Below are 25322 nucleotides of genomic sequence, written 5' to 3'. Positions count from 1 at the left end.
CTATTCAACTGCATATAAATCAAACATATGAGAATGGTTGGCTATACAGGGCAAGGGAGCAAGGATGTGAAACAGAGATGAATAAGTTTAAGCAAGCAAACCAACAGTAAGCAAGCAAGGGATGGCCCTTTATATATTTTTTTGAAGTTTTATAAAAGGTAATTTTGTGTTTTTTTATAAATGTATTTTTTATTGGTGTTCAATTTGCCAACATATAGAATAACACCCAGTGTTCATCCTGTCAAGTGCCCACCTCAGTGCCCGTCACCCAGTAACCCCCCCCCCCCCCCCGCCCACCTCCCCTTCCACCACCTCTAGTTCGTTTCCCAGAGTTAGGAGTCTTTCATGTTCTGTCTCCCTTTCTGATATTTCCCACTCATTTTTTTCTCCTTTCCTCTTTATTCCCTTACACTATTTTTTATATTCCCCAAATGAATGAGACCATATAATGTTTGTCCTTCTCCGATTGACTTATTTCACTCAGCATAACACCCTCCAGTTCCATCCACATCGAAACAAATGGTGGGTATTTATTGTTTCTGATGGCTGAGGAATATTCCATTGTATACATAAACCACATCTTCTTTATCCATTCATCTTTCCATGGACACCGAGGCTCCTTCCACAGTTTGGCTATTGTGGACATTGCTGCTAGAAACATCGGGGTGCAGGTGTCCTGCCGTTTCATTGCATCTGTATCTTTGGGGTAAATCCCCAGCAGTTCAATTGCTGGGTCGTAGGGCAGATCTATTTTTAACTCTTTGAGGAACCTCCACACAGTTTTCCAGAGTGGCTGCACCAGTTCACATTCCCACCAACAGTGCGGGAGGGTTCCCCTTTCTCCATGTCCTCTCCAACATTTGTGGTTTCCTGCTTTGTTAATTTTCCTCATTCTCACTGGTGTGAAGTGGTATCTCATTGTGGTTTTGATTTGTATTTCCCTGATGGCAAGTGATGCGGATGAGTCGTTATAGAGCCAAGGGATGTCCACACAGTCAATCCCACAAAAAGAAACGTCTTTCCATCAGTCATGGCTCCAGATTCAAGCATACAACAACAGCAGCAACAAAACCTAATAAAAAAATAAACACAACGTCCCTTGAGAATTTTTAACTGCAATCTTGGCTTGGAGCTAGAATTTACACTAACTGAAGATCTAAAGGACCCTAAGAAGAGAATTCATTGAGTTTAAAGTAGTAATGATTTTGGACTCCCGGGTGTTCAGTTGGTTGAGTGTTAGACTCTTGATCTAGGCTCAAGTCGTGATCTCATGGTCATGAGTTGGAGCCCCACACTGAACTCAATGTTGGCTATGGAGCTTACTATAAAGAAAGAAAGAAAGAAAGAAAGAAAGAAAGAAAGAAAGAAAGAAAGAAAGAAAGAAAGCAGTAATGATTTGGTAACACCTCCTGCCATTTGGCTTAAGTAAATACAAACACTCTTGTAAGAAAAAGCCCTCTTTATTCAGGTCTTAAAGAACTTCCAGAGATAGAATTTCTCAAAAACCAAGAAAGATAAAATAGTGCATGTAACTTCTACACATTTAGAGGGAGAAAATCGAGTAGGACAAATTATAAACAATATTAAAGATACAAGCAGAGAGAAAAAATAGGGAAGAAAACTTGCAGAAAGCACAAAGATAGCATAATGAATTCAAGTATTTTAGCATTCACCATATATACACTTGTGTGTGTGTGTGTGTGTGTGTGTATTCTAAGCTTGCTGGTTTGGACAGATTATCAGAATGGCTTAAAAATAAGTAAAACAGCTACATGCTTTTTAACTGAAAGCATCAGGACATACAGAGTTTGTAAACACACAGATAGAAAAAGATTTATTAGCAAATAGTCCATAAGCCCTCATTCATGGAGCTGTATTAATATCATGCAAAATATGCTTTAGAGCAAAAAGGTTTTACTAGAGTAAATCCTGAATGTAAGATTGACTTAAATGGGAAATTAATGGTATTCACTAGATTATGCAGATAAAGGAGAAAAAGCATGTGATCATTACAATTGAGGTAGAGAAATTATTCAATACAACTTAGCATTTGTTCATGATATTCTTAGCAAACTAAGATAACTTTTAGATCTGATAAAGGCAATTCCCTAATCAATCTATAGCAAGACTCATACTTAATGGTAAACCCTTAGAAACACTTTTTTAATTTTTATTTTTAAAAGATTTTATTTATTTATTCACAACACACACACACACACACAGAGGTAGAGACATAGGCAGAGGGAGAAGCAGGCTCCATGCCCGATGCCCTATGTAGGACTCGATCCCTGGACTCTGGGATTATAACCTAAGCCAAAGGCAGCCGCTCAACCACTGAGCCACGCAGGCATCCCTAGAAACACTTTATTTTTTTAAAAATATTTTATTTATTTATTCATGAGAATACACAGAGAGGAGAGAGAGAGGCAGAGACACAGGCAGAGAGAAGCAGGCTCCATGCAGGGAGCCTGATGTGGGACTCGATCCCGGGTCTCCAGGATCACGCCCTGAGCTGTAGGCGGCGCTAAACCGCTGAGCCACCGGGGCTGCCCCACCTAGAAACACTTTAGAATAAGAAATAAGACAAGGATGCTTGCTCTAATTGCATCTTTTAAACTTTGTACTGCAATCCTAGACAAAGTAACGAATTAAATGAAATAAAGCCTAAGGATCTATACATAAAACCTAAAAGATCTACAGGCAAGTTATTAAAATTATTAATAGCTCAAGTGAATATAAAATGAACACAATTCAAATTGCATTTCTATGCAGCCATTAGAATATCTGATAGCATTTAAGACAAACAAACAATGTAGAATCTGCTGAAGAATCTGCTTCATGCCAAATGTAAGTTTGGCATCTGGGAGATAAATCTAAAAACAGATATCTAATATTTTTATCTAGCCAAAATACATAAATCTTCATTTAGGTCTTTAGGAAAGACCTAAATAAATGAAAATACATACCATGTTTATGGATAGGATAATTGAATATCATATAGGGGATAGTGTTCGCTAAATGGATCTATAACAATTCCAAATGGACTAGCACAAACTGGTTTTGAACTTTTCAGTGGAATATCAGCGGACCACCAAGTCTTCCCAGAAGAAGAGCAACCTGGGAGGCTATTCATCTAATACAAAGATTTAAGATGAAGCTAGAATAATTAATATCATGAGGATCCTCTTGGATGGGACTTTTGGCTGGCTCTTCCCTGGAAACTACCACCACAAAATCCCACCTACCTTTGCCAGCCACCTGCAGAGGTAAAGCTTGCTCCAGTGCTGTGCCACCGGGCAGGGAAGATGAATTGTAATCTTTTGTCTTTAACTCTCCCCACAAGTAGGTGTAGATGCCAATCCTTATGACCCCTAAATGCTCTCTGTTAACACTTTTGCAGTTCCTTCACTCAGCTTGAGATCAAGTGACAGACCCCATGTCCTGTGGAGGTGTGTGGGAACCTCTACAGACTTGCTTAACTCCTCTGAAGAAACTTCCTCTCCCAGGCCATCTTTTGAAGGGAGAAGGTGGGTGACCAACCCACACAGATAGAAGTGGTGTTGTGCTTCCTGCATGAAGAGCCTGCTACATCTACCACATGACCTCATAATGGGGGCACATGGCACCACTGCTCTTTTCAGTCTTTGGGAGCTCTGCCAAAACTGAAACTCTGAGACAAAAGGAGGAGTTGCATGTCATATCCTGTTACAGTGATTCTAAAGTAGTTTGGGTTATGACAAATGGGACCAGATCAACTCCTGCTGACTCTGCTCATCTCTGTTTCCTTTGCGTGTGTGTTTTGCCCAGCCAGAACAGTGGTTATCAGCTGAGATCACTAAACTATGTATTGAAGCACAGAATTATGTGTGCTGGGCTCTCTCTTTACGTGATGTGATTTGTGGCTGTATCGAGAGAAGAATAGGAGGGGTCGAGTCCCAGACTTGGGAGGATTTGATAGACGTTGATGTGAATTTTGGCTCTAAGTAATTTAGCTGTAGAATTTGTGTTACTTCTCTGAGCCTCAGTTTCCTTATTCATAACATGAGGATAATGATGCCTCTATTCAGGGATGTGTGTAACACCTTCAAAGTCCTTAATAGAGGGCTGAGGTTATGGCTTGATGCACCATCTCTTCCCTTTGCTAAGTTTGGAATAGAGCAAAGGTGTGTGTGTGTGGAATGTGTGTGTATACACACATGTTCTTGTGCTTGTGTCTGTGAATCTTTATGACTCTGTTTCTCTCCATACTTTATGTACTGCACATAACCACTATCAATAGTAATCATGGTAATAGGTGGAATATTGGCCAAATAAAGTCATAAGCAAGTTGCTCTCATTTTTTAGACCATACCTGCTGGAGCTCACATTCTGTGATATGAAATACTTGATACCTCTGCCCTTCTCTTTCCTATTTGGCAGCAGCCTAGAATCTGGGCTTTATGTGTTTGAAGTGATGATTGCCTTTTCTGCACGTGAGTGCAAGACAACTAGGTGGGGAAGGGGAGAGGTGAGCACTGGGGAAAAGTTACTAAAACCAACAGTCCTAGGGTATCATACTATATTCTTGGGACTATGGGCATCGTAACCCTGGGGTATTCTCTCTCCTGAGCAGAAGGCACCTGAGATTGAGTGAACAGGATTTTTTTTTATTGTGATTTCAGGGCTTTCCTTTGGTGGATGTGATGTCATAATACATTGGGAGTATATGAGCCTTGAAGAGCACCTCCCTGATCATACTTATTCTATCCCTTCCCCAGAATCAGACATTTCTCTCAATATAATCACCTCACTTAGGACTCAGGCTGGTATCTCTGGATTTAGATTTCTTGTCCAGGTGCAAGAGGGCCTGAAGGCAGTGAGGGTGATGAAGCATCAAGGGACAGTTAGTGTGATACTCATGGGTGAGAAGCCTGGTATCCATGTGAAGGTGTCAGGCACCCAGGGGGATATGTTGAGATTCCTTCATCCAGCAAACTAGCTACAGAGAAGGGAACCATAGGGAAGTGATCTAAGGAAGGGATTTGAATCATGAGCTCTCTGCAGATGAGAAGACTACCATCAACAGGCAAAAATTTCCTTATTGGATGTGAACAAAAATGACATGGGGGCTATACAGTGGAGCTGTGGTAGGAGGGTCCCAATTGTCAGATGAGATGCTGGGTCAAATAGTTTTATATTTCTTATCCACTCTTGAAGCAGTGACTCTAGGGTCTGGTGTTTTTCTTGCCCTCTTCCCCATTTAGGACTGCCCAGCCTTTCCTTTAGTCTTTGTGGGAAGGTTTTGGTTGGATCCTATTGAAGGAACTGAGGTACATTTGGAGGAGACCTTGGCTGTGATAGTCTGTGTTGAAGTGTGATGCTTGGGAGGTTTCAGGGAAATATTTACCTGGAGGACCTGTAATTCATGTCATTTAAGGGCTAAACTCAAGTCCTGGGAACATAGTGAGGCCTTTTGTAGGAAAAGGGGACAAAAGGAAGGGCCAGGAAGAAAATGAAGTTTGGGATGCATTGAAGTGAAGGGTTTGGGTGAATGTGGGGAGAGAGAAAGAGAAAGAGAGGGAAGACAGTTCCTCTGAGCAGTAGCAGGGACCCTGCAGGCTTGAGGGTTAACTCACAGCTGCTTTGTTCTGGGGCAGTGGTCCCTGGACAGCAGTATCACCCTTAGACATTGGAGTGCCCTGGGATACCTGGGTGGCTCAGTGGTTGAGCATCTGCTTTTGGTTTGGATTGTGATCCTGGGATCCTGGGATCGAGTCCTGCATCAGGCTCCTCACAGGGAGCCTGCTTCTCCCTCTGCCTATGTCTCTGCCTCCCTCTCTGTGTCTCTCATGAATAAAATCTTAAAAAAAAAAAGAAGTTGGAGTGCCCTGATCTAACCCATAAGGAGTGCAGGTCCTGTTCGAATGGTTTCATATGCTGTCCATGATGGTTACTGAGGAGTGGTCAAGAGCATTTCTGGATAATCTAGATGTGAACTCTCAAAGGTAGCACAAGGTCCAGGTGGTCCAGTTAGAAGACTGAGCAAGTCTTCAGGCCTGACCCATTTCCCAGTGGATAGTTAGTAAGAGCACACCTCTATGGCACTTTACCCGCTTGCCAGGCATTTTAGGGTCTATAATGTTGTGAGATGGCAGCTGTTTATCGTTTCAGTTTTACATTGGATGAAACAGACATGCAGGGAGGAGGAAAAGGATGGTCAGAGCCATCCATCCACTAAGCGGCCAAGCGGGGTGCCAAGTTCAGGTCAGCCTGACTCTGAGGCTGGTGCCTCAACCATGCTTAGGCCTCAGGGTCCTCAGGCCGCAGGATGGTCATGTTGGAAAAGACATTGAGAGTCTGTCTCCCAACCTGCTACTTTTACAAAGGGAAAATTGTGCCTGCAGAGAGAAATGCATGGATTTTTTTTTTTTTTTTTTAAAGGTTCACAGTTGGACAGAACTGGGATTTGAAGCTCTGGAATCCTGACCTGGGTCCACTGCTCTTTTTCTTTTTGTTTGGGTGCTGGCTTCTTACCCTGGTTCCATCATTGACAGCTGAGCCAACCTTAGACTCTTAGTCCTCCAGCATGGTGCACTCCCTCTCAGATGCTGTTATCATCAGGACTGGTCCCATGGTTGGGGAGCACAGAGCCTCTTTTTAGGGTAAAAGTCCACTTAAGAAACACTATTAACATTATTCATTTTTTCAACTACCCTGATCTATTTATAACTAGAAACTCTTAGAGTTATACATATAATTATATATAATATATAAATATATCTGTATGTTTAAAGGCAGAGAAGTGATCCAAAATTTAAATTACAATTCTTCCTGTCACTTCTTGGTCAGCATAAAGAATATTGAGTTTTCTAAGTGCTCATGTAAGATACGAAATACCTGGGCAGCAGAAGCAATTTGCTACTGAAATTGAAACCTTGCGAATCAATTATCAGGAACTAGAGCATGCATTTTCTCCTAAGTCAAAAAATTTATTTTTCAAAATGACATTTGGCTGCTCACTGCATGTCATAATCAGAGGGAGCTCCTGCAAGGTGGCTCCGCATCCTGATGAAAAAAGAAAAAAAAAGAGAACAAACCTTCTTTTTTAAAAATATTTTTTTAAAGATTTATTTATTTATGATAGACATAGAGAGAGAGAGAGAGAGAGAGAGAGGCAGAGACACAGGAGGGAGGAGCAGGCTCCATGCCGGGAGCCCGACGCGGGACTCCATCCTGGGACTCCAGGATCGTGCCCTGGGCCAAAGGCAGGCGCCAAACCGCTGAGCCACCCAGGGATCCCTGAGAACAAACCGTCTTATCTGAAAAGTTGTGAATCTTTTAAGGTACATGATTCTATATTTTCAAGACTGAAACAGTCTTAGGAATTTGAGGAGTTTAAGAAAGCAAAATTAACTCCAGTTCATCCCCTAATTGAATCATGGAAAGCAAGAATCCCAAGTTCTTCTGAGTGACACTTCATTGCTATTTCAGCAAGTCCAGAGCCTGGGGGGAGAGAGAGCTTCAGAAGGCTGGCCCCGCAAGGGCTGTCTCCAGGCACCCAGTGTGGCCTGCTCTTCAATGCTATGGGGGATATTTCATAATACAAGAGTGAGAAAGGGGCTTAGGATTCCTTGGTAGGGTGATTGTCAGTCCTGGCTGCATAGTGGAATTTCCTGGGAAGCTTTTGTTTTTATTTTTTATGTATTCATGAGAGACACACAGAGAGAGGCAGAGGCATAGGCAGAGGGAGAAGCAGGCTCCTTGTGGGGATCCCGATGTGGGATTCGATCCCACCACCCTGGGATCACGACCTGAACCAAAGACAGATGCTCAACCACTGAGCCACCCAGGTGTCCCTTTGGGATGCTTTTAAAACCCATGGATGCATGGTCCCTACCTCTAGAGATTGATTCAATTGATGTAGTTGGGAGCTCAGTACCTGTATTAAAGAATCCCCCACCCCCCCAGGTGATTTTAATGTGCAGGCAGGATTGTCACCCTGGCTTCTCACAGAGAAGTAATGTGGGGATAAAATGAGAAAAATAAGAAAAAGCATACCCAGAACAGTTCCTGGAATCTAGGTGCTTAAACATGGTGGCTTCCCTTCCCTTGTCTCCTCTGGCCACCACTGTGTTTGCCCCACCCCCATTGCACTGATACCCTCCATCCCATTGTTCATTCCCTGTCCTTTCTAGGTTCCTGATGAATGTAAACAACCTTTGCAAATCCCATCTAAGTGCTCTCGTGTGTGTATGTGTGTGTCTGCACAAGCACGTGTGGGTTCCATGCCTTCTTCAGAGGCAGGTGGTTGGGTGGGAAGTGTGGATTCTTTTTTTTTTTTTTTTAAAGATTTTATTTGAAAGAGTGAAAGAGAGAGAGAGAGAGCATGGGCAGGGGTAGGAGCAGAGGGTGAAGAAGACTCCCTGCTGAGCCAGGAGCCCGATCTCAGGACTCTGGTATCATGACCAGAGCCAAAGGATGCGGGACTCGATCTCAGGACTCTGGTATCATGACCTGAGCCAAAGGCAGACACTTAGCCAACTGAGCCACCCAGGCACCCCAGAAGTGTGGGTCTATGATTTCTAGCAGGGTGGAGGGAGCTTATCTTGCCTACTGGAGGAACTTCTTGGAGCATTCACGGTCATTGTTACTTGGGTGTCTAGTCTGCAAGTGTAGACTGTCCTAGCCTGGAGACAGGTGGCCTGAATGTGGTTGAGGTCGGGGAGAGAGTTGCATGCTCCTGTGGCTTGGAGACTCACACTTAGTGGGAGTTAAGGGAGGGTCATTCCAGGCCTGAGCTCAGCATTTGGAAACTGTCCAAATGCCCTGCATGGGAGTAGTGGGTAGTCCTGAGTCCTATTGGGTGGGAACAGGGCAGCAGAAGCTAGGAGGTCCAGGCATGTGTAGTCAGTTGGCCCCAATGCGCCTTGCTACTTTTTCTCGCTACCTTTTAGGTTTCTTGGGCCGTGTACCTATTGCATATTTAGGCCCACAGGGCAAGGAGACCTGCGCTGAAATTTTCTTTTCCAGGGTGCGGCTTGGTCTCCAACTCTCAGAGGGTCACAAAAGAAGCCACTTGAGCCAGAGTTTGAAATGTTCTTGTTTCATCATGGCTGGTCTTAGGGAGCAGAGGCAGGCAAAGCACTGGCTGCCCCTTCTCAGATTATTTAAAATGCTGTGGCAAATTGAATGGGAGTTATTTTCAGGGTTGCAGTGAAGAATTGGTTTCTCAGTTGGCTAGTTGCACTGGCCTAGAGAGATCTTAGCCAGGCTCTTCAAACAGCTGAAAGACTGCCCTACATAGCTAGCTGACCTTGGCCTGGCCCTCAGATGCCCTTCTCTTCAGGTACCAGGTGAGGGACCTTTCTTGGAACTGCTAATCTCTCTCTCGATATGTAGCTCTCCATATGTATGTTTTCCGTATATATAAGTATGCTCTCTGTATAGAAATTATCTTATAAATCTCATGTTAAACATATTTATTTGGTGATTTGTTTGCTTTTGTAGTGAAGTGGCTCTGCCTCTGCCTTTTTCCTTTGAAATTGTAGAGGACTTAAGAAACCAAATAACCTTGGAAGTCAATTTGAAAATGAGCTTAACTTTTTATTTAAGATGAGCTTTAATTGACCATAGAAATGAAAAGTTCTTACCAAAGACGGATATTGGAAAGACATACATCAATGATTTTATTTCCCTTATTACTGTTTGTATTGGAATTAACTCTTCCAAATGAAGAGTGTAGGAGTAAAATTATGGACCACTTCTGAGATTAACGCCCCTAATATGGTGCATCTGGACATAGCGTGAGCTTTTCATCAATACTCTGCCAATAGAAGTCTTGCTGCCCTCCAGGATGAAACTGCCCGGCCTAGGAGAGTAATTTGATCTTGGAGTGACTTTAATCAATGTGCTTCTGTTAAGCAAATATTTCCAATTTTTCAGCAGGTTTGTTTGCTGTGTAAATTTTTTTTTCTCTGCCAATATGCTGAGCTGGCACCATTAATTTCCACAGGTGGGACAGGGTTGTTGGCTTCCCTGGGTTCCTTCTCAGCATGTTGGGAAGCTGGAAGGATAGAATTTCATGAGCCATTCCAGCCAGCTGCTGAGCACCTGGGGCAATGGTTTACAATGACTTGGGGTGACCACCCTCTAATGCCAAGTGCCCCCCACGTTGCTGAGGAAGGTTCAGTCGCCTGAGGTTTACTTTGGACGCATTTTTAATCAGAGTGGTTGGCACAGACAGGAAGTCTGGGGTGGGAATGAAATATCTGAGAGCCACAGATGTTCAAGCTCGGGGGAACTTTCTGGAGTGGCTTCTCCTGCAGATTCTGCCGAGGGCAGCGGAGGAGATTATCTGAGGTCTGTTCCTGAGTCAGTAGCTTAGGAAGCAGAATATTGAGATTCTGTGCCCCATGTTTCAAGCTAGAGAAACTGACTACATACAAATTGCTAATGTGCTGTTTAATGCACTTCCAGCTGCTCTAGTTTTAGCCCTCAGTGGGCAGAGAAAAATTTTTCAATGTGCCTTTAAATGTATGTTAGGAGAGAAAAGCAAAGCTGAAGTTCCATTAGAGGGAACAGGACATGGAAATGCTTGTGCCCATGCCCCTATGTCATACCCATACAGAGTCATGCCTGACCCAAGAGGCCAGCCTGACTCCACTGGGTGCTGTTTGGTCAACTTTTATCTTTTTCTGATAATTTTGCCGGTGACAGGGAAGTGACCCCCCTCCTCCTCGTGCTGTAGTGTTTTCCCGTCCAGTTCCCCTGCTTCAAATTTTGCCCGTCTTCAAGGCTCACCCAAATGCTAGACTTAGTAAGTCCAAGACCCCCTATTTATTTCTCCTATGGCACTGGGCATTGGCTGCCTTGTTCCATTGCCTTTGGTAACTATTTTGAAGACAAGGACTCTCTTTGAGTTGGGTTCCCTGCTCCTAGCTCAGTGTCTTGCAGGTGGAGAAAGCCCTTCTGCCTGAGGCTCTGAGTCACCAACCATCTCTGGCCCATGCTCACCTCCAGCAGGTTTGCTCAGCAGCTGGTTTGTCCACTTCTGTAGTCATCACCTGCAGCGACAAATGCATCTTCTCTAGGTTGGTGGGTGACTGGCCATCATTACAATGGAGGCCGGATTTCTATCAACTTTTATAGAAAATAATGCAAACTGGAGAGCATAATGGCCATAATATAGCTTGGTCTTTTGACCAAGGCCTGGGGTGAGCATTTTTCACTCATGATAATGGTGATAGCAACTTCTGAGTGCCATCTGAGATGGCCAATGTTTTCAAGAATGTCCTCTCATTTAATTTCCCAACAAATCTATGGGGTAGGTGGTAAGAGGCACACTTCACTAATGAGCAATTAGGTTTTAGAGGTGAAATTAATTTCCAAAACTAGACCCAGGCCCAGTGAAATTGGGGCTGCTTGGTTTCAGAGCCCTTGCTGCCCTCCATTCCAGGTGTCCAATATTTGGGTTCCAAGGGATATAGAAGCTGGAGAGAAAGACCAAAGTTCTACTGATAATGTATTGATTCTTCATGATGTGTGAGATTTGGGTTAGATTTTTGTGCACAGACTGGGGCTCATTCTAATCTGGTTTCTTGGTTACACTTTTTAACAGTGGTCTACAGAGGATTAATCCTTCTACAACTAATTGAGTTGAGGTATGCTCCAGACCACTGTTTCTGTTGGATATACCAATAAATACTAAGAGTTTGGTTCTTATGATGGGCAAGGAAGAAAAACTAACTTTCTATTTTCCCTAAACTTCTATTTCTCTTGTTAGAGTACTTTGGTACCTTTGCTGCTATAGGGGAGACATTTCTGATCTGATGGACATAGAGCTGGACTAGAGTGTTTTGTCCCCTAAAGCCAGAACAGCTTATTATGTGTGATTTCCAAATTGCCAAAGCAAATTGACTTATAGTACTTGGGTCTATAAATAATTGGTTGATATAAATTAACAGATAAATGTTCCTGACATAAATGATGCCAGCTCTATGGGAGAGCACACAACAGCAACATCAAGAGAGTTTATATCTTGAAGGAGGTATTTGAAATGAGGCCAAGAAACATTAAACAGCACACACACACTGGCAGACACTGCCGTAAATACCTAGGAAAGAACTTAGTACTTGCTGGCAGTAATAAAGGCCCTGATTAGCAAAACAGGACACTTTATTGGAAAGTTCATGGCTCTCGCCATCTCCCCCCCTCCCCCCTCCACGCTAGTCCTCACTTCCAGCATTATATGTCATAAGCAGGACTTTTGGGGAAGAGAGCAATCTGCAAAAACACATTTCTCCCCTTCTTGATTTCCACTGGAAAATAAAATAGGAGCTACCTCAGTGCTGTAGTGTGGCATCCACATTCTGGAAACTTTGAGGAATTTCTGCTGCATGGCTATTCATGGATCGAGGAGGAATTTGCCTGCCATTTCACTCGCTTAAAGAAAGAGCTTGCTTGGGAGAGGAGTTAGGGGATGGGGGCATTAAGAGATCTCAAGCTCCTAGTATAGGCCTGAGATCCCCATATCTGCAAATCCAAAACATGAGTGGATTTGAGAAAGCACAGTTTGGACTTCAAAATTGGTACCAAGATAGATTTGGCTGCAAAATCTAGCCTCAGCTGTAATGGATCAGAGTCATGACATTGTGAGCATAGGAGAAAACATTCCCACAGAGGAAGTGTGAAGGCTTGGGACAGCATAGACTTACCCAAGGGAGACAGCAGCTGTTTATTCAAGGGGAAACTGTTTGGGTAGAAACTTGTGGCTAGTGAGAGCAAGGGCACAGGGAAAACTTTGAAAAACCATGCTTCATGGGGTTGGGTCTTCACCAGAGCATTTGCTCCCACCTCAAGGATGCCTGCCTCTAACCCAGTCCTGAAAAACACCCCCTCACCTCCTGGGGCAGAAGCTATTAGCTTAGTTTGAATCAATATGCATTTGAAGTTAACACTGAATAATACTCTTAAGAAGAAGTGCTAGAGAGTGTATACTTATCCTCAAACTCATGTATGGCTTTTTATATACCATTCATACCTCAAAGGGCCAAAAAAAAAAAAGGTGCTACAATATTTATGATCTATGTCTCATTATTTCAGTAGTCTTTAATAATATACATTATGAAAAAAATCTCCAAGGTGATTATTTTGTACCCATTATTCCACTTACTGGGGAATCTTCCTTTTTTTTTTTTTTTTTAATAGCAGAATAATGTATTTGATTTCAAGAGGTTGCCTGAAACCTGTCTGGGATGTCCTGTGATACCTATGTGGTGGGCAAGGTCAGTGTTCTGATCAGAATCCTGGTATCTGTTTTTATCATTTCATTTTCGTATGCTTTTATTTCCCAGCACTGGAGACCCAAAAACCTTCCTTAGAGGACTTCCCTCAGGCTACTGGAGCCTGCTTTGCTCCTGCATAGTTGAAAGTACTGAAAGTACTTAAGAATTCATGCCTTATCTTCCCTCTCCTTCACTCTTAATCATCTACTGACTGGATACCCAGCTTCCTTGTTTCAAGTAGTACATCATGGAGATAGAACTTACATTCCCATTGCCCATCAAGATACTTTGCTGTATGGTGACCTTCTTCTGCCTCTTTCTAAATTCTGAATTCTGAAACCCAGATGGCCTCAAGGGATGAGAAAAAGGATTGAAGACCTGTGTCCCCTTCCTTGGAGGTATTAGGACTGGCAGAAAGTGTAGGCCACAAAGCCTTAGACTCATCTCAATTTCACCCTTACCTCCTGGTTGTTTAGCAGGCACTTTAGTACATATGGCCTGGCAGCCATAGGAAGCAGATGTTTCTTGTCAGTCCTGGGTGTGGATGGTCATGCAGTGAATGGCTAACACCTATCAAGGGCAACTTTTTCAGACAATGAGTGGTTCATCTGGCCTGAGTGATTCCTGGCTGCTGCTTAAATACAGACAAGATTTTCTGGATCATGCTTATGGAGCTCCTTTCTCTCACAGCTGTTGATTCTGGAACCTCCCTGCTGTACCCTTGCTGGCTTTCAGAAGATCAAAATAACAGCATACTTTATTCAAAATGTCCCCTCTTCTCTTAATTTGGGCTGGAATGACTAGAGAACTTTATGTTCTCTGATGGAACTTGTCTCAAATGCCAATGCTGGACAAGCAAAAACTTTCCTCTATAAAGATAGGAAAAAGGAGTAAAACATTACTAGCAAGTAAATAAATTGCCTTTGCAAAGAAGATGTTTACACTGAGGAATCAGAATGAATGAATGCCCATGCTACTGTTGCTAAAAGATAACTTTGGAAACATGGGTTAGATGTTAGATGCAGCAAGATTAAGGAGAGAATTCTATCTCTCTGATGATTGTTAGGAAGAAGAAACAGGTGAGGGCAGCCCCGGTGGCCCAGCGGTTTAGTGCCGCCTGCAGCCCGGGGTGTGATCCTGGAGACCAGGGATCGAGTCCCATGTCGGGCTCCCTGCATGGAGCCTGCTTCTCCCTCTGCCTGTGTCTCTGCCTCTGTGTGTGTGTGTGTGTCTCTATGAATAAATAAATAAAATCTTAAAAGAAAAAAAGAAGAAACAGGTGAGATCAAGAAATCCTGCACGGGGATGAAAACCTTGACTGTTGACTTAAGAATGGCAGAGAAGGGGGAGCCTGGGTGGCTCAGTTAGGTAGGCTTCTGACTCTTGATTTGGACTCAGGTAATGGTCTCAGGGTTGTGAGATCAAGCCCTGTGTTGGGCTCCATGCTGGGTGCGGAGCCTGCTTAGAATTCTCTCTCCCTCTCCCTCTATCCCTCCTACCCACCCTCACGGCTTGTGCTTGCTCTTTAAAGAGATTTTAAAAGAAGAAAAAAAGAATGGCAGAGAGGCAATGAACAGCAGATTGGAGACTCTAAAAATTGAGTCAGTAAAAATGCTGGCCTGAGAAATCCTCCCAGGAGTCAATCTAAAATGATGGGAGGATGGGTCAGAGTCATAATGGGAAAGTGGATCAGAGTCATGGATGGAGTGGAGTATTTGCTTTGTAATAAGTTACAATGTACATAAATAGTCATCAAGCCAAAAAAAAAAAAAAATAGAAGACACTTGCCTAGTTGAAGGTTTAAACACATTGGAGCTCCTCCTGCATATTAGATGAAGTTAATGATAATCATCTAGACTTATACTAGTAGTGTTTTGAACATAAAGAATAAAAAATTTCAGGATCAAAAGATTGGGTCAAACACCAAGAAACCAAAGCCATCATTTTCTGAATCAATAGCAATGAGAGACAATTGAATGATATCAATAGAGATTTGAGGAGGAAGATGGTGATTTAAGCTGACAAAGTCTTTGTGGGTCCCTTCCTCCACAAAAAGATATTAAAATGATATCTGTAGAAGTTAATAATATCCAGGCTGGATCATATTAATTTTTTCTCCCAATTTTTAAAGAAAATATTTTTATGTGTCCCTAATAATATCTTGGATCCTTGTGCCTACTGAGTATAATGGAGAAATAAGCAGTCCTGTACCAGGAATTCTTAGACCTGCTGTGAGGACCCAGACATTTGAAAGATTATCAACTCTTCCTGAAAAATTGAAATGCTTTCTCTCAGTCTTAGACATATAATCATCCCAAGGCTGAGGGAATTGTGGTTTCCTAGAATTGTCAGTGAGCAATGAAGCTTATAAGATGTATAAATAAATTCAAACTGTTATTAATATAATTATAATACTGCAAGTGCCACAAATTATTCCTTAAAGAATAGATGTTAAATATGTTAAGAATATGCATCTACATCCTAGATTATTAAAACCAAATATAGAAAATTATGAAAGCTAGTAAGAAAAGAAAAAGCAGGCCAAATATCATCACTCACAGGTAGGGCTAATCAATGAATGCCATTTAATCTTTGACATTGGCAGAGAAAAAGGAATTCAAATATGGATACAGGGACACCTGGGTGGCTCAGTGGTTGAGCCTCTGCCTTTGGCTCAGGTCGTGATCCCAGAGTCCCAGGATGGAGTCCTGCATCACGCTCCCTGTGGGGAGCCTGCTTCTACCACTGTCTAGGTCTCTGCCTCTGTGTCTCTCATGAATAAATACATAAAATATTTAAAAAAGAATATAGATACATATTTCTAATTAAAGAAATCACTTGTAGAAAAGAAACAATCACAACTTTTAAATCAATGGGTGAAAGAAAACATACCATTTAGCATAGAAAAAATGGAAAAGAGTAAGCAAGGATAAAAAAAAAATAAGGCAAAATGACTGAGGTGTCACTAAATTTTATAATAAATTGGTTATAAAACAATACAATGAAAGTATGCACTACTTTAGAAGACTAAAAATTACATATTCAAGTTAAAGGGGAAAGAAATGACAAAAATAGATGTGAAAAATACAAAGCAAAAAAGCACAGATGGTATTTTTAATATTAGACAAAATAGAATTTTGGGCAAAAAAATGAAATGGAATAAAGAATTAAAGACTACAAGCCACAATAAACATTTAGAAATCATTTACTTTGGTATGATGAATAACAGCACAAAAATATAAAGTAATAATTTAAAAATGTGAGGAAAAGTGAAAAATGTAGTAATAACAAAATGTGTCATTCATCTCTAGTAAATAGGAAAAGCTTACATATGAAAAATTTGAGTAAATTAGGTAATAGTATTGATTTAATGTATATAAACTATATTCTGTGCCCTATAGGATACGTTTTTTTTTCAAACTACTGTCAAAATTTTAAGAAAAGTTGATATTAACCCGGGTAATGAATGAAACTTCAGTATGTTAAAATTGGACCTTTTGGTGATTCTGCTCAAAAATTTAAAAATTAAGGAAGTTTTAAAAGTACCAGTGTTGCAGCCCCGGTGGCGCAGCGGTTTAGCGCCGCCTGCAGCCCAGGGCGTGATCCTGGAGACCTGGGATCGAGTCCCACGTGGGGCTCCTTGCATGGAGCCTGCTTCTCCCTCTGCCTGTGTCTCTGCCTCTCTCTCTCTCTCTCTCTCTCTCTCTCTCTCTCTCTTTCTCTGTGCCTCTAGGAATAAATAAATAAAATCTTTAAAAAAAAGTACCATTGTTGAAAAGGAAGCTCAGCTTTTCACTGAAGCCAGCTTAAGCTGACAAGAACTGTCAGGACCCACCTTTTCGGAAGTTTGGAATCGAATAAAAATACAACAGTCGGGAGTGCTTCATGAAGAAAGAAACTGCTAAATTTTTGTGAGAGCATCGTGGTGTTTTGACTTTGACTCCCCAGCTCTGTGCAGCTGCAAATATGGAGACTACATCAGCCTATATGCCTGGTGTGGCTTGCTGGTGCCACAGGGGGCAATGGGGGCTCTGTTCTAAAAAAATCGTGACTGTGGGTTTTAACTGTTGTGTGGCACCCTGAGGGATGAGCTCAGGCCTTTCCTTTGTTTCATCCTCTTGGAACCCTCCCAGGACCAGGGTGGCTTCCTGGATGGTCATTGTCAAAAGTATTTAATGACCCGAAGGCCCTTGGGGCTGGGGCCAACAGGTGGTCAAGCAGCAGGTGGGCTGGAAAGCCAGGGAAGGAAGAGACTGAGGAAGGAGTGAATATGGGCTTTGAAGAGTTCTGGGGAGATTGGGGAAACTAGAATGCAGTGTGCAAGCCCAGGGCTGTGCTGAGCTTGGATGTCTGGCTGATTTTTCAGGCTCTGTGTAGCAGGAAGGGAAGGCTAGGGCAGAACCGTCAGCAGTTGGGCCAAGGGTCGAAGGAGGACAACTCCAAAGCAATCTGCAAAGTAATTTTTGAGTAATTTTTTCTTTTGGCTTTAGGTGTTTAAGAAAATTTTTTCTTTTGGCTTTAGGTGTTTAAGAAAATCTCTGTCAAATCACTAGCTGACCGCTAAGCTAATAGAACTTTGGGGCACCAACACCCCCAAAAGGATACAATTTTTACGAAAACAGTTAAAAAGATCACTGAACAGACAGTGACAAATGATTACAAGCAGCCACAAGAAACCCCGGGGAATAGGCAGAAGCAGATTTCCAGAACCAGCACATTATAAGTACTTCAAAATATCTAGTTTTCAACAAAAAATGACAAGGCAGGGCAGCCTGGGTGGCTCAGCAGTTTAGTGCCGCCTTCAGTCAGGGCTGGATCCTGGAGTCCTGGGATTGAGTCCCACATCGGGCTCCCTGCATGGAGCCTGCTTCTCCCTCTGCCTGTGTCTGTCTCTCTTTCTGTCTCTCTCTGTGTCTCTCATGAATAAAAAATATCTTAAAAAAAAAAAAAAAGAGACAAGGCATGCAAACGAGAAAGTATGGCCCAGTTAGAGGGAAAAAAAAATTAACCCCAAGCCCCCCGGGGGAGGCCCAGACATTGGATTTACTAAATGATGACTTTGACTTTAAATCAACTGTCTTAACTATGCTCAAAGGGCTAATGGGAACCAGGAGAATGATTTCTCACCAAACACAGAATGTCGATAAAGAATTAACAATTATAAAAAGGAACCAACCAGAAATCTTGTGGCTTTAATGTATAGTAACTGGAATGAAAGTTCACTAAAAGTTTCCATTTTGCTTCATTTTTAAGAGTGCCTGGGTGGCTTAGTTGGTTAAGCAACTTATTTGGCTTAGGTCATGATCCTTGGGTCCTGGGATGGAGCCCCGCATCCTCCTTGCTCAGTCGGGAACCTGCTTCTCCCTCTCCTCCCCACTCATGCTCTATCTCTGTCTCTCGCTCTCTCAAATAATAATCCTTAAAAAAACAAGATATTTTAAAAATCTTTAAAACTATTAGATTTACAAGCAAATTCTCACAAATTAAAACCTGTACCATCTTTTGTTAACTATCTCTGGCTTTAAAAAAATCAGACAAAAGAGGGGGAAAGTAACACTGTAGAAAAGTATTGCTTATCAACAATGATACAAAATCTTAAAATACCAACATTTAACATTTTGAAGTGACTAAAAAGGATTTACAGAGGAAATGCATAATGATTGTTGAATGTTTCTATCAACAAGAGTAGGTTAATCATATGCGACGCCTGGCTGGCTCAGTGGTTGAGTGCCTGCGTTTGGATCAGGTGGTGATTGATCCCAGGGTCCTGGGATCCAGTCCCGCATTGGGCTCCCTGCAGGGAGCCTGCTTCCCCCTCTGCCTATGTCTCTGCCTTTCTCTCTGTGTATCTCGTGAATAAATAGAATCTTAAAAAAAAAGAGCAGACAATAATAGTTGATGTTCCAAATTATTTGATAAAACAGAGCATCCATATCAAATAAACTTCAGGAAATTGGGGATGGGTACTTACACAGAAAGGTAGTGAAGAGTTTTTCCATGAAAAAAAAAAAAAGAGTTTTTCCTGAAACATCCTGTATCCAAACTTAAAAGTGAAGCATTAATGTTATTCCCATTAAAGTCAGGAGCATAGGTATTTTAGAAATAACGTTAATGAAACAGTCACCCCAAACTCCTTTGACTTTACTAGGAGTATAAAAGGGAGTCAGGGAGGAGCTGGGAGAAAAAACAATAGTGCACAATGGAAAAGAATTCCAAGACAGAAGGGGTAGGGGACTCTAAGCAAACGGGAAGTCTTTGAACCTCTTTATTCCCCTTTACTACCCACACTGAAGCTACAAGCCCCTAGTGTTATGGTCCAACTACATGTCCTGGAACGTCCTGTTTTTAATTGACCGCAGACCTGCCCAAACATTTCTAAGGCCTAGGACAAGAGTACCAAAGGCGGCTCACATAATGTCTGACAAAATAGAAGTTACAAACCAAGCTAGCAAACTATCAACGCTTACTCACTTTAATGATCACCTGAACGGCTTGGTTCACATTTAGAGCTCTCAGGACTCTTGCATTTGTATATCAGAACATTGCCACACAGGGAGAGATGGCCCCTGGCCTGACTGCTCTTTTTCTTCTCACCCCAAACAGCAGCCCATGCAGCAGAGAACGAGTACTCGCCTGTGAATGACCCAACCTCAATCCCATGCTTTAACTGTACCTTCCTTTCTTGCCCCATGGACATGGACATGGCAGGTTCGTACTGGCAGTGTGGCCTATCTTCAGGAAAACAGACCCAGGGAAGAGTCTTTTGCTGCTGGCCAAAGAAGTGGGCTTGGGGTTCATTGGACAAGCAACTCATCCTTCCCAAGTACCCAAAGCGCGGTCCAGAAGTGGAATGGGAGGCTCAGGCTCTAGGCTACCTGTTGTCCTGGCCCCACACTCTCCTTGTCCTGTACTTGCCCCATCAATGCCCATCCACAAGAGGGTGTCTTTGTGTTCTGAAACCTCCATAATGACTTCAGCACAGCCTCTGAACTCTTAAGTGTCAGATTATTCATGACAAAATTAATACCTGCCTTATCTTGGAGAGTTGCTGTGACAACTTATTAACTTATGATCTATGAAAATGCTCATGGAATAAATGCTCCAACTACATGTAGTCTGATGGGATTGTTACTACGAACACTTCCCTGACTGTTGTACCAACGTGTGGTCTGTGGTCGGATGTGCTTGCACTCTGTTGTTTTGTCAGAAAGTTCTCGCTCTTCCTAGCTTTTCATGCTTTCCTATAGACTTATTTCTGAAAGGCTTAAAAATTACTAAAAACGCTATCAGTATCTTCCAAACTGCTCGGGGACTGTGTCTCATACGTTAGTTACGCATTCATTGTGTGTGAGGTTTCTAATCACCAGGATATTGATGGACTGGCTCTTCTTGGTTAAGCTCTCTTCTCCACCCCAGAGGGAACTCTGGTGGTTAATGCAGGATTTTGTTAGTACCACCCAAGATTAGTGAAGAGTAAATGAACTTACACTCTATGTGAATTATATATATTGACTAATGGTTAACTAAAGCAAAATAAAAAACACATAAAATATTGGTATAGGTACAGCATAGGTGTAGTAAAACTGACAATTCTTCCTCGGGATAAGGTTAGCAAAGAAACCAAATGTGCCTAAGTGAACACCTCTCTCCTGGTCTGGTTCCTTGTCTTTTGTCATTTTGTTCAGTGTTATTCTTCAGTGGAGGTACAATAACAAAGTGAACTTCACAGTGCTCATGTAACCAGTCAAGATGTAGAGCATTTCCTTTACCCTAGAGCAGGATTTCTCAACCTCTGCACTATTGACATGTGGGGCTGGATCATTCTTTGTTGGCAGGGAGCTGTCCTGCGTAGGGTAGGATGGTTACCAGCATCTGTGCACTAGCTGCCAGAAGCACAATAATCAAATGTCAACATTCACCTTGCTGGATGTTTCCTGGGAGACAAAATTACCCCCGGTTAGAACCACTGCCAGAGAATATTCCTTTCTGGCTCTTTCCAATCAATCCCTTTCTCTCCCAGAGGTAACAACTTTCTGATTTCTAGCTCTACGGGCCAGTTTGGACTGTCCTTGAGCTTAACATAAATGAAAGCATACAGTATGTACTCTTCCATGTCTGGCATCTTTAGATAAAACATACTATCCATGAGATTCATCTCAGTCATTGTGTGTATCAATCCCACTATGTTAATACCAAGAGATGTCATCCATTCCCTTGTTGATGGACATTTGGGTTGTTTCCAGTGCTTGGTTATTATGAACAAAGTGGCTGCAAACATTCTGGTATGAGCCTTTGTGTAAACATGTGTGTTCATTTCTCTTGGCTAAATACCCAAGTCATACGGTAGGTGAATGTTTGATTCTGGGACAAACTGCCAGACTGTTTTCCAAAATGGTCACATCATTTTATACTCCCACCAGCGATACACTGAGAGCCATAGTTGGCTCATCATCCTCACCAACACTTGGCATCATCTGTCTTTTTAATGTTAGGCAGTCTTGTGGGCAAGTGTCATCATTGTGGTTCTAATTTGCATTTCCTTAATGACTAATGATACAGAGCCCCTTTTGCATTTAGTGCAAATATACACAGCTGACAAAGGATTTGCATTTAGAATATATAAAAAACTCTCAGAAATCAATAATAAAAAGACAAAATACCCAATGAAAATGGGCAAAACACTTGAACAGACACTTCACAGAAGAAGACAATATGAATACTATTATCTTTGGCTTTGTATCTTTTTCTGATTCACACTTATCACTTGTGTGTTGAAAGTTGCTCTGTGTTAAACAACAGTGCTTAAATGTGCCAAGCCATGTTCTAAGCACTTGACAATGTTAACTCATCGATTCCTCAGTATGAACCATTCTAGTTTTCAAAGCAGCCTTATAAGCTATTACCTTCATTTTACAGAGGAAGAAACTAAGACATAATGGGGTTAGGTTACTTGCTAAAGATCATAGCTGGTCAATGGAGGATCCAGTTTCCAGCCCAGGCAGCCCGGCTCTAAACTCTGAACCACTACATGTGCTTCTCACCACAAGTTGGATGCTACAAGGGATCTCGATCACTCTGCTACAGTTTTTCAAAATGAATTTTCAAAATTTTATAAGAACAGGAGCACTAGGGTTCAGACATCCAGAAGGCAGGATCTTTATTTTTATTTTCATGGTTACTCCTATTGCTGTTTGCAGTTATACATATTTTCAAGAGACTCTGTCTGAGGGCTGCTCACACAAGGCTCGTTTACTCTAATTCAACCCCCTTTCCCTCCATAGCATTTTTCAATATCCTTACAGATCCCCCTCACCCCCACCTCCTGTCAGCAGTAGCTATGGAGGTAAAAAGCTGCCTTTGGGTGGCAAAACTCTGGCTCACCTGGGCTTTCTGTCTTACTGCCTTACTGCTTCATCCCTATTGCGTGGGGGATGTAACCACCATTTTACTGGCAGCTACTAGCACTTTCCTAAAACTAACAGAAAAGAAAGATTTTGTGAGTCAGACTCCTACGAACATTCTCACTCTTGAATTTGCCTCATCTTAATACAGCAAAATTTAAATTTGTACTTAGGACAGATAAATATCTAAACATAGATTTTTGGATAATCACAAACTTGTGCACACGTAAGAGTAGGGAACTTATTCACCCGAGTAATCCAACTAACATTTATTGAGCACTTGCTAAGGTGCCAGGTACCTTGGGGAGAGACAGATGGGAGCATAATTTAGCCCCTGCCATCAATATAGTGGAAACATAGAGTCAGGTATGCCAAATATCAATTACCACTGAGTTTCAAAAGTTCTTTACCAGTGAAGGGAGGTGGCAGGGAGGGCTTCACGGTGGGCATGGTGGGCGTACTGTGGGTAGCCTTTCATGGCACAACCTTCCATGCCGGCAGAGGAACTGTACTTGGGAGAGACTGGTTGGATTTAGAATAGTGACAAACAGGCAAGTGTGAAGCAATTCTGCAGGTGCCTAGAAGAGTGCTGTTAAAAGCCTGGAGTCAGTTGTCCAGTTTGTCTTCACCCAGGTTGAGAGCTGGGGAAATGGGGGCTGATAGCATGGAAGGTTTGGAGTGGCACTGGGCAAGGGAATATTCCATGGCAGACATGCACAGACCACTCCTAGGGTCTCCGCACAGCAGGGAAGTGAGAAGTAGAAACACATCTTGCACATCCTCCAGGATCACTGTCTTTGGAGGTCACTTGTGAATATTATGAAGGCTTGAAAATTCAGGGGGTAATGAAGTTATAATACAGAGGATAGAGATTCTCTCCAAATAGGCATGATCTCTAATGCTAAAGAAAAAATGGAGAAGCTGTTCAAGCTCCTTCTTCTGACACAGGCTTCGGCCTATTTTTTGGTTTTTCTTTGAATATTTTGGAGGAGGTGTTGACATCTGAGATTTTTCAAAAAACAAAACAAAACAAAACACCAAATATTGCCACGCAAGTGGATATGGTCAAGGAATTGGTTTTGTGTTCTGGACTGCTTCTAAAAGGACCCAAACTTCCCCAAAACCTATTGTGAAGGGCAAGTTGATTTGGCATAAGACATTGAAATTTGGTAAAAGAAAATGCACGTTGGAGTAACCAATGACCCTGAATTATGAACAACTGAAATAATTCCCTCTCCACCCTGAAGGGTCCGGTTGCACCACGCCCAATGGCCCGGTTGTTGTAGGCTTCATATGTGCTATCATTTTTGGCTCACAGAACATTGCAGGAATTCCTTCTGGTCTCTGATACAGAGGGAACAACTCTGGTAGCAACACCATCTTCTCCAACCTGTGCCTTTTAAGATGAGGCTCTTCATTGACCAATGTCGGCCACTTCTTCCAGGCCTCATTCGAGTGAAGACACAATCTGAAAGGTGGCCATTTTACTCTACCAAGCAGAGGGTTCATTTCTGTAAGACATCCTGATCCCCGCCATTTGTCCATAGGACCAGGTAGCCTGCGCTTTGCATTGACTCCCAGTAGAAGCCTTCCCCTGTGGTGGGCAACATGAACTCAAAAACACATATAGTGTGGCCTCTGAATGTGGAGATCACATCCTGAGTTGGAGGAGACACATACATCTGGAAACACACTTAAGATTTACCAGAGTGGTATGAACTGGAGGTGATGAGAGCAGAGGGCCTGGGGTGGTAATATTTGATCTAGGCAGCTGGGAAATGCTCCCATGTTGAAAGGACACTAAGGCTGGGATTTGTAGGAGGGTCTGGCTTTTTACCAGGTGTGGAAGGAGGAGCATAATAGGTTGAGAGAATACCCAGTAAATGAGAAGATACAAAGTACCATGAGTTTGGGTGACATGAGTGGGGAGGCAGGAAGAGCTGAAAGATGAAGTTGGCAAGGCATTGCCTTGGGGCCATATTGTCAGAGGTCTTGTCCTAGCATATAGGATTTAGACCTGGTCTTTCAAGTCTTGGGGAGACACTGAACATGCTATCCAGGGAAGTACGGGGAGCGTAGTACTTCAGACAGCCTGTGGTAACAAAGGGGTGGGGGCTCTGACTCAGGGCTGGGGCTGGGAATAAGAAATTACTTTGGGAAGATACTTAACTTGTGATTAAATGTCAGTGTTGTGTAGTGGGAAAAGGATGAGCTCTGCCCCTGACATCTTGGGTTTGAATCCTGGCTCTGCCAATTACTCTTCCCCTATTTTTTTTTTAAGATTTTATTTATTCATGAGAGAGAGAGAGAGAGAGAGGCAAAGACACAGGGAGAGGGAGAAGCAGGCCCCATGCAGGGAGCCCGATGTGGACCTGATCCCGGAACTCCAGGATCACGCCTTGGGCTGAAGACAGGAGCCAAACCACCGAGCCACCCAGGGATCCCTCTCTTCCCATATTCTTAATGCAGGTTATCTCGTCTCTCTGCACCTTGGTTTCTTTATCTATAAAATGGGGACACTAGGACTAGTAAGTGTCTAGATAGAGCAGAGCCTCTCAAACTGGAATACGAACACCCATAAGCTTATGACAATGCACATCCTGACTTACTTGGCCTGGAGCGGGGCCTGAGATTCTGCAGCTTTAATTAGCTCCCAGAT

At 42.6% G+C, this 25322-nt stretch overlaps 1 long non-coding RNA gene across 1 annotated transcript; it reads right to left on the bottom strand.

The window, feature by feature from the left end:
- Window positions 1–510: 510 nt before the first annotated feature.
- LOC140617318 (uncharacterized) lies at window positions 511–16802 on the bottom strand. The gene is made up of 2 exons (XR_012017564.1): window positions 3246–16802; window positions 511–1072 (listed from the first exon to the last, which is right to left on the bottom strand). It is a non-coding gene; the product is annotated as an uncharacterized lncRNA (long non-coding RNA).
- Window positions 16803–25322: the final 8520 nt, after the last annotated feature.

This window comes from Canis lupus, chromosome 2, assembly GCF_048164855.1.
Source record: "Canis lupus baileyi chromosome 2, mCanLup2.hap1, whole genome shotgun sequence".
NCBI classification, from domain to species: Eukaryota; Metazoa; Chordata; class Mammalia; order Carnivora; family Canidae; genus Canis; species Canis lupus.
This window is presented reverse-complemented; position numbering and strand designations above follow the sequence as displayed.